General features: G+C 41.1%; 1 long non-coding RNA gene across 1 annotated transcript; it reads left to right on the top strand.

The window, feature by feature from the left end:
* The first annotated feature begins 1,139 nt into the window (after positions 1–1,139).
* Positions 1,140–11,592, top strand: LOC133219326 (uncharacterized). The gene is made up of 4 exons (XR_009727400.1): positions 1,140–1,236; positions 4,422–4,574; positions 8,979–9,064; positions 11,472–11,592. It is a non-coding gene; the product is annotated as an uncharacterized LOC133219326 (long non-coding RNA).
* The last annotated feature ends 1,939 nt before the right edge of the window (positions 11,593–13,531 follow it).

Here is a 13,531-nt window from a genome sequence, read left to right as displayed (position 1 = left end):
TAGTTAGAGGGTAGCACAGGCCAAAGAGCAAGAGAATGGATATATTTTTGAAAACTCTTTGTTGAATTTTATCCCTACTGTTAACAATTTGGATAGTTTCATTGCCAGGTGTCTGTTGTTGTTGTGCAGGATGATTTTACGTAAAACAAAGCAGCTCTTTGCCTTTACTTTTTTTTTTACTCATGAGAGCAAAACAGGAGGAAAAAAATCAATTTAAAATAAATCAAAAAAAACCCTTTTAAAATTGAATAGAACAATTTAGGCATAGCACTTGAAGCAGATGTTGCAGAAAGAGAAAAATACAACCTCTTTTCACTCCTTCCCCTCCAACAAAATTGTCATTAACACCTAAATATTGTGAGACAATAATATTTATATCAGACTGCACAACAGTGAATAAAACTTTATAGAAAACCTGCTGGCAGGATTACACAGAATCACAGCATCCCAAGGGTTGGAAGGGACCTCAAGAGATCATCTGGTCCAACCCCCCTGCAAGAGCAGGGTAACCTAGAGTACATCACACAGGAACTTGTCCAGGCGGGCCTTGAATATCTCCACTCCCTTAATCATCTTTGTGGATTAGTACTCAGTGGGAAGCTGACTACTTCTCAGTTGCTATGTGGAGAGTGCTATGGCATAATATGGATGCGTGAGGAACCAGTGAGGAAACTAAACACACACCTAGCCCGTGCAAAATAAATGGAGAAGCCTGGAACTGTATGTAGTAGGTTGTCATGTGTGCTGTAGTTGGCTTCTGCTCATGCAAAAATAGTTTAGGAGATGTAGCTAATTGTAGAGGACAGAAGAGTAAGCTATTAAAACAGAGAGTGTTGAAAGACGATTACTTGAGGTTAAACCAGAAGACAAAGATTAATAGAGCACAAGAGGAAAGGTTTCTTTATGGTGGTATTTCTTCATATTTGATGTTTTGCCTGTGAAAGCTACTGAGACAAGAGTCCTGGGAGTTGATGTGTTTCTTGTCTGCAGAGCAGCAAGAAGGTGACTTGTAGTGACCTGGCTTCCCTACCAGGTTCAGTTTGAAAGAAATGCCATGAGATACAAAAGTATACAGGTTATTTTCAGCAGTCCTAAATTCTACTCCAAGTCCCTCTTGCTACTGTTCCCTCTAGCCTTTGTTAGGGCCCTTTTCTGGCTATTTAAATGATCAAGAACCTCAGAGGCACCTTGTTTTCTCTGTTAGCAGCACCCACAGTGGATCTTGGTGGAATTCAGGTGAGAGAAATCCATCCCCGTGTCCCTATGCTCATTCAGCCTAGGGAGCCTCAGTAGAGACAGTGGTGCATTGCGTGCATTTATCTGCTAGGACCTGGATTGGGCTGTCAGTAATGCATGAGCAAGGAATAAGCAATTCGATTACCTGTTGTGATTCTTTACAGGTTCAGATTTCCTTCCATGTGGAATAATGACTGTACCACTATTTGGAAAAAGTAGTGAAGCTTAAGTAATAGCAGTGCTATAGGCAGGAAGGAGGAAGTCCCATAAGAACAGAGGACTTACATAGGGACTCAAAATTTTCAGGTCTAGTATCTGGATTGATTTAATTTTTATGCTCTTGCTAGAGACAGCCTGGAGTTTCTCTAAAGACTAAGCAAAGATACCGTCCTTTTACACTCCCAGGAGCATAATCTTAAAAAATGTTTTCACTGTTATTCCAGTGGCTACAGCCTCCCATCACATTGTGTTACCCTGTATGGTGAGGACATCTGGGGGGATTGAATCCTCTGGCTCCAAGTGAAATTGGTACTACTTGTCTCTCACCTTCCACTCTTAAAAACACTTGACAATTTGACATTCTCACTGCTAAGTGGAACTGACAGAGGCTCATCAACAATAGGACATTGTTATCAGCCCTGGCAGAAATCATACCAACAGCCTTATGCGAAGTGATGACTTGCATTTACTTCCAGCAGGATGAATGCAATTGGGTGTCAAGTGTTCCCAGTGTACAACTAGGGAACAGTGAGGAAGTTACTTAGAGAACTTGTGTTCTTCCTGCTCCCATCTCAGTCATCTTGGAAGTAGATTGCAAATTGTTTAAACTTTAAACTGCTGCAGAATAAATGTCTCATTATTACATTGTAGTTTGATATGGCTTAGGAAAAAAAACCCCTCATATACCTCAGTGATTGTTTTCAGATGTTGGTCTTTATCAGGTCCAAGATGCTGGGCAAAAGATGAAGGCAAATTGTTAGTACCACTCTGCTTGCCAACGATTAATCTTCTTTCTGTTTTTCTTTCTTCCTTTCTTTTTCTCTTCTCTCTCTTTCTCCACTCTTCTTCCTTCCTGGAAGATAAATTCTTCTTGCAGAGAAACAACCATTCCTTTCCCCCTGCTGCCTGGATCTTTTTAAATGGTCCAGATTTGGCTGTTAATATCTGAGAGTTCCAGAGTCTGAGACTGTGGGGAATAAAAAGGTTTTATTGAAGCCAGCTGAAGGTGCTCTCATCAGGTGACTAGAGGTGTGTTGACAGCCCTCAGGTGTGTGAGTGAATGACATTCAAGTCCTGCATCCAACAGTGACCATGGAGAAAAGTGTATGAAGAAATTAACGGAAGAATTTCAAAAGGGTTAGGTTTCCATCCCTGTCATCTTATTTTGTGATACTCAATAAATAAAGAGATAGATTAAATATTTTTTTTCTCACTGCCCTGTCACTTGCAGACCTGTTGACAAAAACGAGTAATGTGACATTTGACTAGCAAATACAGAATGAAAATGGGGCCCACTCTACTTAAAAGGCATCATTATTGCACTGCATAAAATAAAATACTGTAAAAACTTTAACTTAGCTAGGGAAGGATTTACCCTTTCCCCTTTCCTAGCAGGAGGTTTTGTTGTTGCTGCTTTTAACTTCTCATTTCAATGCATTTCTCAAATAAGGAATGTAAGAGCCAGAAAGGCTCTCCTGAGGAAGAAGCCATCCACTGATTTCCTGGTTTGTTTTTTTCTGAATATGGAAACAGCAGCAAAGGCAATGCATAGGAAAGAAGGGGTGAGGCCTCCAGGTTTGTCTTTTGACACGGCTGTAAGTCCCATTGGAGACCACCAGGCTTGGGATCTATGCTGGCCAATGCTAGATCCTGGGAGATTCAGAAGTGCAGAACCAGTAGGTTCTTCCTTATTTCCTTGGCATCCACTGGGAGAAGCTCGAGCTACACAAACCCAAATAAACAGCTGAGGGAACTCCTAACTGTTACCCACATTATCCTTTATTTTCCCTTGTTTCTTAGACATGTGGTGCTGTAGGAAACACCTGCATGGGGCTCTGGTCTTTTTCTACCCAGCTGACTTTTTTCAACCGTGCACTGGCTTGGGGTCAGCCCTCATGAGCAGGTGTTTTCCCTCAGAATAGCTTTCTTGTCTGAATCCTAGTGGATCACACGGGCCGAACTTCACTGCCGGAGGTCATGGGTCAAACACGGCAGCACAGGGTCCCCTGGGTACCGTGCTTACCAGGTGTTTAATATTATCATAGGTTATTTGCTGAAACCGTGATAGAGTGTTCTCAGCGATTCAAAATAAATTTAACGAGAACAGTTTTAAAAGCCCCCACATTAGAGGATGTCTGTTCAATGGACAGAGAGGTTAAAGTTAATTTGATCAGGCATGTGTACTTTCTCCAAAAAGGAACATATGCACTCAGCAGCTTGGCCCCATTTGTTGCAATTTTGGGTCTCATTTCCATTTGCAAGAAAGATAACTACTTGCATATGGAAGCAATAAATAAGAGAAGTCATTAACATTTCTCTAATTTAGGGGAAGAAAAAAAAAAGTTTTAACGAAGTAATATCTTTGCCAGGGCAGACAGAAATGTAAATTAGAGATTGGAAAGAAACCTATTAAAGGAATAGCTATGTTACTAGTCTTTTTTAATCTAATGAATTTATGAATTGCCACTTGTTAGGTCACAGACTTTGTTAATTTCCTATGTGTTTAGTTAAGCAGAGAAAGTGTAGGGCAGGAGGAGGGAGGGTGAAAGGAAAAGGCTTGTGAACAATGAACCTGAGCAAATATTTTCATACAATGTGTTAAGGCTATTAAGTTGAAAATTTTTGAATAAAACCAGCTCTATTTGAAAATCTGAGAAAGATTGGTCTGCACATTTACTCAGCAGGATGAGATGTACATTTCTGAAGCTTTTATTGTGTTTATTTTTTTCACTTTTATAAACTTAACACCCTTAAAGGTGCAAAGGGTTAAAAGGTCATGACATTGACTGAATATTTTATTAAAAACAAGAAAAAATTTAAGAAAACCATGTCAGCTTATGGTGCCAATTTAGTAATCACACATCCATGGACAACACTGTCAAAAGTTATAGCTACTCTGATACCTCTAGGGCTTTCTTTGGTCCAAAGCAGGAGGAAGAATTTTCATTCTCTCTCTTTTCTTATAGACTGCAGAAGCTGAAAGCCAGTGATCCACTTTGGTTCCCCTTTCATAGCTGGTTAGGATCTGAGTTACTGCTGAAGTGCAACAGCAAATGTTCATCTGTAAACCCACTTTGAAGAATGTCAGAGTGGGATTCTCAAGTGCCTAGTACCCAAAGGTGGGATTTTTTTCTGAATTATCTTGAAAAAACAGTTTTTATTGTGGAGGATGTGACAAAGGAGAATAAACAGCCAAAATAACAGAGCAAGCAAAGAAAAAACCTGTGATAGTTCATATCAACAATGGTAGGCAAATTAGTACTCTGTGTAGTAGATAGTATTTTGCTATCTTATGCTATCATACAATGAAAAGGTAATGGAATAGTCCTACTTGCATCCATCATTACAGGCCTTTGCATAGGACCCTGTTCTGACATAGAAAGAGTGAAAGACTAGTACTAATTCAGTGGTGTTTTAAAGCATATGACTTAGCAGTAACAATTCTAACAACTGCACCGGCAGTTACTCCCTAAACATTCAGCAGCATCCCCTCCCAGACAGGCGGATGAGTGAGTAATGTACTGAACTCTCCTGCATCGACCCTGGGTAGCTGCAATTTCCTTTGTTTATGGAGGCAACCAAACACTGAAAGCAATTTGTGAATGGGGATTCTTGGTGCTTAATGAAAAATTTTCAAATGGCAACCTGTCGGGTTGGTAAGTGGCTACTTTCTCACTTTTGGGGGCTGCAGGCAATCAACTGTAACAGTATCCCGTCTGAATGGGCCAGAAGATATGGACTGAGAGAAAAGTTACACCCATATGTGTGCATGCACAAGCATATATACACACTTAGAAATTCAGACCAAACCTTGATGAGTTTTGATAAGGTCCCCCCTGCACATCACTTCAATGTAAGTCTGTGTGGTGCTTCTGGCTCCACTTAGAGCTCTTAAGTGAAAAAACCCCACAACCAAAACCCAAAACAAAGGCAGCTTTTGTTGTATTTATGGCATAAAAGAAAGTAGAAACAAATGGAAAAGTAACTAAAATGTCTGCTCTCATGAGGCCTGTGTCTGCATTCTTGAGGGTTCAGATCGTTTGGATAAACTCTGTACAAATATCTGGACTTTTTGGTAGGTTTTCATGATGAGCCTCTGAACCTTCTGAGGCTCACAGGTGGCTAGCCACTGTGGTGCTGCTGCTGCTGCTGTGGGGCTGGATTCAGTTCGCTTTCTCAGGCCCTTGGTACTGAAAATATTTACCAGGTAGTTACTAGAATCCAGTGAGACAAGTCACAAGCCTGTCTTTTGGGTTTCATTGGCCACCACAAGGGAAAAGTTTATGTTAATGAATTACTCATCAAGGGATGAAATAGGAGTTGCTTTCTGGTTCACATACAAGTCTAGGCCTAAGAAGGTCTAGCCTCTGTTCCAGGTCCTGCTACTGACTTCCTGTAGGGTTTTAACAAGCCTCTCTGAATCTCAGTGATGTTTTTGCTAAAGGGGTTTGGTCTGTGTTACAAGGATAAACTTGTTATTTGTCAGATAGTATAGAAATGAGCACATTAGAAAGCCTAGAAATCTACTAAGAAATTCCAGAAGGATGAGTAGACTAGTGTGGTTTTAGTTGTCTAGTCCCAGGTACAATCCAAGAAGGAAATTCTTAGGAAGCCTAATGGACTTCAGTTACTACTTTGTTTGGTGCTCAGTAATATTTAAAACAGCTTGGATTTTAAACCACATGAAAAATATGCCACCCTGCTGTTCCCACAGGCGTGAGCCAACTACTTGAGAAACTACATCTAATTCCTGTGCCAGTAATACATTTATTATTTATGTTTTCAATTACATTTCCATACCAACCTCCTTGTGTAAAACTGAAAAATGTAACCATACCCCCCCCCAAGAATGATCCATGTTTTTCTTACAGCAGACACTGTGTCTTTGAAAAGGACACCATTCCCCTTGACCTAAGTGGCATAATTCCCACTGAAATTGGTATAAGTCAGACTGAGTCCTTTTCCCCTCCTCAAAATATACCGTGGAAAAGCTTCTGAACCCGTGTAAAGTCAGAGGGTCAGTTGGTGCTGCAGTGGTTGTGGAACAGCTTGGGGCAGATGGCTATTAACATGAGCATTTGAGCCAGTGTGATGCCCTGGAAATGAAGTTAACATGACTATGTTTAAATGAGAAAGGGATTGAATTTTAGATTAAGAGCATTTATGAAAATGTCCTGGGCTTTGATAACATTGAAAGATTTCAATGACCAAATACTGAAAATTTGACAACCAGCCCATTCACGTACCTTAGAAGTAAAAAATATCTAAAAGCCTTAACTTTGGTGTCCTACCTGATCTTACATCAGATGATTTCTAGGGAAGTTGGGCCAAAGGTACAGTGGAAAAGCCTTTGTGGTCTTTTATACCATGTCCTAAAAATATTAGTGGATCATTATGACAGCTATCAATCAGAGTATTTCTGGGTTTTCTTTTCATAAGGACTTCAGGATGAGTGACCCTCCAACACTATAGTTTTAAAGGTCAGATCTACCTATTGTAAGGAAAAAGCATTTTGATGCATTAGCTGTATTTCAAGCACTGAACTCAGCAAAACCTGTCATTCATCACCTATACTCCTTCTCTGAAAGTAAGATATATTCAATGTAAGAAAACATCTGCTGCACACATGCTAAAGTACATGTGACATTATGCAGTTGCATTTAAAATACTGTAAAATTACTTTGTTTTTCTATTATATTTTAAAATATTCTATGGCACGATGTAGATTATAAAACATAAGAAAATATCACAATCCTAGTGTCATGCTGCATGTATTAAGTAACAAGAACACTGTCGACTTTCGTAATATTTTATATGTGCAATCTAACTGATTATGTCTTTTCCATTTGTTGCCTCTCTAGTACCCTACAAAAGATAAAAAGCAATCAACCATATTGATGATTGCTAATCTAATACTGCGTTTCTATGCTGTGACACATTAACACTGAAAAATAGTCTAAGGAGAAAAAAAACCAAACTCCTGAAAGTTTGATAATGCAAAAAGAAGAGAAAGGAGAGATTCCTTTTCACGCTTTTCTGGAATGCAAATACATGAAAATTTCTTTGGAGTATTACTGAATCTGTATTATTTACAGAGCTCTAGGCACCTGTTATCAGTTTGATTTCTTACTTACGCATACTTTTATTAAGAGAAGCATTGTACAGTTGCAGGATTCCAAGCACCAGTTAAAACTAATTTGAAAAGCTGTTAAAATAATTTACAAAGACCTACTTGCTGATGTGAATTACAGTGTTTTATAGAATCATAGAATAGTTAGGGTTGGAAAGGACCTTAAGGTCATCAAGTTCCAACCCTTCTGCCATGGGCAGGGACACCTCGCTCTAAACCACATCACCCAAGGCCTTGTCCAACCTGGCGTTGAACACTGCCAGGGATGGAGCATTCACAACCTCCTCAGGCAACGTATTCCAGTGCCTCACCACCCTAACAGGAAAGAACATCTTCCTTATATCCAATCTAAACTTCCCCTGTTTCAGTTTCAACCCATTACCCCTTGTCCTATCACTACAGTCCCTAATGAATAGTCCCTCCCCAGCATCCCTATAGGCCCCCTTCAGATACTGGAAGGCTGCTATGAGGTCTCCACGCAGCCTTCTCTTCTCCAGGTTGAACAGTCCCAACTTTCTCAGCCTATCTTCATATGGGAGGTGCTTCAGTCCCCTGATCATTCTTGTGGCCCTCCTCTGGACTTGTTCCAACAAGTTGAGGACACCAGAACTGTACACAATACTCCAAGTGAGGTCTCATGAGAGCAGAATAAAGGGGCAGGATCACCTCCTTCGACCTGCTGGTCACGCTCCTTTTGATGCAGCCCAGGGTACTGTTGGCTTTCTGGGCTGCGGGCACACACTGAAGCTGGCTCATGTTCATTTTCTCATCGACCAACACCCCCAAGTCTTCCTCAGGGCTGCTCTGAATCTCTTCTCTGCCCAGCCTGTAGCTGTGCCTGGGATTGCTCTGACCGGGGTGTAGGACTTTGCACTTGTCATGGTTAAACTTCATGAGGTTGGCATCAGCCCACCTCACAAGTGTGTCAAGGTCCCTCTGGATGGCATTCCTTCCCTCCAGCGTATCAACTGAACCACACAGCTTGGTGTCACCAGCAAACTTGCTGAGGCAAATACATTTACTAAAAAGAGGAGTGTGGAGAGGTGGAGCGATGGGGAGCACCTATTACAAATTTGAGACTGACAGGTTCAACAGCATGTAGCTACTGTGAATGAAATTGGGCCTATCCTCTTTTAAGTCATCATCTTGTAATGACTGTTTCTAAAAGAAGCTCAAAAACAAGAGCCAGACTACTCCTACTAATTATCTGAGGTGTACTGAATAGTTGTGGATTAATGTGAGGCATTCAGCTGTGGTCCAAATCCAGTGCTCAAAAAAAAAGCCCTATGCTTTTTCTTGCTTATTCCTCCATCTATATTTTGCCTCTTTGTAGTGGTCTTGACTGGTTCAATTGACTAAATATAAGTGACTAGTCCTATTTGTCATGTTCTAGTGTATATAAGAAATCCACACACGTGGAAGAAGCATCACAAGAACTTTGGGACACCTGTGCTACCTGGAGCTGCAGATGGAGGCCAGGTGTGGTAAGCTAAGGTATCTCAAGGATAGTTGAAAGGAATCTGTATTTAGACAACTGAATCAAACCCTCTCTGAAACTGTAAAGGTCCCCCAAAAGTCCTATGTTTTATCTGCAAGTTCTAAGCAGAATTTTTGAATACCCTATGGTGTTTCATACGATGGCCAGCAGGAGCACTTAGGAACCAAAATCTTGTACTCTGGAAATGTTCCAAGGATTAATGGTGTTAAAATTATTGCAAATTAAAATGAAATCTGGCCTTCTAGAAGGGGATTTCTTTTGAAATTCCATCATGCAGTACTAGCGCTTACCCTAAAGTGGACCTCTATTTTTCATCCAGTTAAAAATTCATCTAGATTTCTTTGCACCTAAACTTAGGTGCCTTGTGCCACCTAAGATGCCTTATAGTAACCAGAACATCTTTATAAGGCTGGCAGAGGTGACACATGACCCACACACTACTAAAGACTCATGCATTCCTGGAGTGGCAAAATGGTCATGGCAAAGGGAATTAGGTGAGCAAACCTACTGAAAACCATTGATTGTATTGATTATCTCCTTTGACTACAATGTGAATGTAGATATTAGTCTAGGGAAGACTGCATTTAAATACCTGTTTTTTCAGAGGGAGTCCTGCCCCAACTCCTGTCAGCTGTCAGCAGGTTCTTTCCAGGCACAAGAATTTTCCAGTCTTCATGCTGCTGACAAAGTTTTGCCACTAGGTTCAATCCATAAAATATTGGCACTCTGGACATAAAAAAATATTTTGTCTGTGGACTTATTTAAGTGTCCAAAATCACAAGAATTGTCCAGCACTTTGAAGGAACAAACTTGTAAAACTGGCGTTGTCTTTCTTCATTTACAGAGTGCCAGGTCTATTTCTGTTATAATATGAAGAAGATGACAGAACAAAAATAATATTCTTGCATCAGCTGAGGTGGTTCAGTGTTTATATAGAGTTGGGATTTTATTTGAGAAATCTTACTGTCCAACTTCAGTAAGTGAAGGAGGAGTTTCTAATAGTCTGGGGCAAATAATTACTAAGTTGTACAGGAAGAAGCACAACTTGATTGTTCACCTTGTAATACACACAACTTCCAGTGCCATTTTATATTTCATTGGTACATAGAAACATTAATAGCCTTCTCTGTGGGGATGTTTTTCCGTGCCCTGATCTTTCATTAGTGACTATTCTTCACACAGATTTTTGTGTAGTATTTATGTATGTTTCCATGGACCCATTTGCTGTGAATTGATTTCATGATCAGACTATATGCAATGACTCATTTATTAGCTCTAAAGTCTCCTTATTAGCACAGACTACTTGTATTGATATCATTAGCCTTGAACAACCTCGGTAGTCCTGTTCATGGCCATGAGCTTTTAAGTTATAAGCTCAGTTCTTATCAGTGTTCAACTGCCAAGTTTTCAATCAGTTCTAATTAGACTCAAGTTAGAAGAAAAAGACATAGCAACAAAAAAACCCTGACAATAGAGATACATTCTTAGTGGCCACAGTTTCTTCGTCACACACTCAGACAAACATATCCATGTCATTGGTACTTGAGCATTTTACAGTGTCTGAAATGCTTCTAAATATGAACTACATATCTGAAAATTATTAATGACATTCCTGGCATTCCATTAATGTTATTTATTATTTATTGTGTGTGAGACGGAACTGCCTAGAGGCCTTTGCAAAGGATCAAGGGCCCGTTGAGCTAATCTCTTACTAGGCATATCAATCCAGATGGATGAGCAAATGCAGAAGCACATGGCAAGCAGCAAAACCTGTTTGTCAGTTCAGCATTGCAGCCTGCAAAATACAGATCTAGCACTGAGGCAGTGGCACAGTTTGCACTGTTACCATCAGCTGTCACAGCTGAAAGGATATGGACTGAACAAAATCAGGCTGGTTTTAGACTTATTTGCTATGAATCGTCTCATCCGTTCTTTGGCCTGAATGATCATGTTTTCTAAAGCAGGCTTTGAAGGTAGGAGGAAGTGTATAGTTTGGTTTTGAACCTGTGATATTGACTCAGAGTGTGGCTGAGGAGCACAAACATACTTGGAAATGGGAAGGTAATCTTTTGTACCTTATTATTAAGCATCATCTCACAGGACTTTTAACTCTGGCAAAAAAGGAAAGCAATATTAGTGCTGTGTTGTACCCATTTTGTGTATCAAGTGGACTTTCTTTGAAAAAGGAGGCATTAAAAATCCTCTTCTGGTCTCCACCATCAGAAACTTTTTCTACCTGCCGTTGATAATACATTTACAGATATTTCTACTTCCTAACCCTCTTTCTCCACCTCTTCCTCTCTGCACAGTTTGGAGGAAAAGGACTCGCTGGTTAAGGGCTACTCAGTGACCAAGAAGACCTGGGGTTAATGATTTCTTCTGTTGCAGGTGTCCTCAATGAGCCTGGGTCACTTGTATGGGTTTTCTTAACATTTTTTCCCTGTGTATTTTTATGGAGGATGAAGTTGTCTTCCTGTGGGGCCATAAGGATTCATGAACTTGTTATTGATAGGTGGTCTCTGTTTTTCATCTCCTGCTCTCCCACATCACTTTTTTAGCTACCTTTGCTTCATGATCTCAAGAGAAAGAAGGGTTGGGAGGCCGGTGATGAAAGATGCCAGGAGTTCAAGGATGACAGCAGGGCTGCTGTGTGAGGCTGGTGCTAACAGCTGCAGTCCTTTATTAACCATCACAGTTTCTACCTTTAGACTGCTCATGCTCAAAGGCCTCTGACAGCAGCTTAGAAAATACAACTGAAATCAGGAAATTTCCAAACTGCAACAAGGCCCAATAGCCAAATAAAATAAATGAGTTGGCCTACAAAATCCTTGTAACTTGCCACCCAACAACAATAAACCAACCTTGAGACAAGCTAGAAAGGAAACAAAGAAGCCTTTTAATTATTTACAGTAGGCTTATTGTGGCTAAGTAAACATTGGCCAAAGACTTATAAAGTTAGCCTCAGTAAAGCTAGCTTATGCGGTTGTATATAGCTGCAGCTTTTTTAACAGCAGCTTTTTTAACCAGTTCCAGGCTAGCATAAATAAAACATAACTCCCAGCAGAAGGGCTGTTAACTTTGAGGTGGTTTTCCACTTACAGTTTTACTATAGTCATTTTATAATAAGATAAACGTATTATCAATTTTTTTCTTAGAATCATAGAATAGTTAGGGTTGGAAAGGACCTCAAGATCGTCAAGTTCCAACCCCCCCTGCCATGGGCAGGGACACCTCACTCTAAACCATATCACCCAAGGCCTTGTCCAACCTGGCCTTGAACACTGCCAGGGATGGAGCATTCACAACCTCCCTGGGCAACCTATTCCAGTGCCTCACCACCCAAACAGGAAAGAATTTCCTCCTTATATCCAATCTAAACTTCCCCTGTTTAAGTTTTAACCCATTACCCCTTGTCCTATCACTACAGTCCCTAATGAATAGTCCCTCCCCAGCATCCCTATAGGCCCCCTTCAGATACTGGAAGGCTGCTATGAGGTCTCCACGCAGCCTTCTCTTCTCCAGGCTGAACAGTTCCAACTTTCTCAGCCTGTCTTCATATGGGAGGTGCTTCAGTCCCCTGATCATTCTCGTGGCCCTCCTCTGGACTTGTTCCAACAGATCCATGTCCTTTTTATGTGGAGGACACCAGAACTGTACACAATACTCCAAATGAGGTCTCATGAGAGGAATGGGGCAGGATCACCTCCTTCAACCTGCTGGTCACGCTCCTTTTGATGCAGCCCAGGGTACGGTTGGCTTTCTGGGCTGCAAGCGCACACTGAAGCCGGCTCATGCTCATTCTCTCATTGACCAGCAACCCCAAGTCCTTCTCCGCAGGGCTGCTCTGAATCTCTTCTCTGCTCAGCCTGTAGCTGTGCCTGGGATTGCTCTGACCCAGGTGTAGGACCTTGCACTTGGCATGGTTAAACTTCATGAGGTTGGCATCAGCCCACCTCACAAGCGTGTCAAGGTCCCTCTGGATGACATTCCTTCCCTCCAGCGTATCAACTGAACCACACAGCTTGGTGTCATTGGCAGACTTGCTGAGGGAAATATTATTACCCCTTAAATCGGGTAATCATAGAGCTTTAGAGACAGAAAATAGTGTGCTAGCAGAAGAAAGCTTCCTGGTGTGGGGAAAAGGCAGTCCTACTGCAGCCAGAGGTTTCGACTAACCTCCTGGTCTATGCTCTGAAGTGGCTGCTTGTAACTCCTGGGTATGCTTTTGGGTTCTCTTGTGAATGCTTTGGGAAACATGCCACATCCAGGGGATGAGGAGAATGTGGGACCTGTTGTCTCTTACATGCCACGTGAAGGTAAGCAAGGCAGGGTGCTTGGGCCTGGTGTGGGGCGTGAGATAGGCAACAAGCTCAAGTCAATCCAGTAGTCCTGCCCACAACTGATATCTAGTAAAAAAGCAAGTGAAGAATCTAAGAATTTCAAATGTA

Source organism: Neopsephotus bourkii, unplaced genomic scaffold, assembly GCF_033783945.1.
Source record: "Neopsephotus bourkii isolate Nb327-2 ecotype Australia unplaced genomic scaffold, CSIRO-AGI_Nbou_v1 NB_1346, whole genome shotgun sequence".
NCBI classification, from domain to species: domain Eukaryota; kingdom Metazoa; phylum Chordata; class Aves; order Psittaciformes; family Psittacidae; genus Neopsephotus; species Neopsephotus bourkii.
The sequence above is the reverse complement of the archived record's forward strand: the minus strand, read 5'-3'. Positions and strand labels throughout refer to the sequence as shown.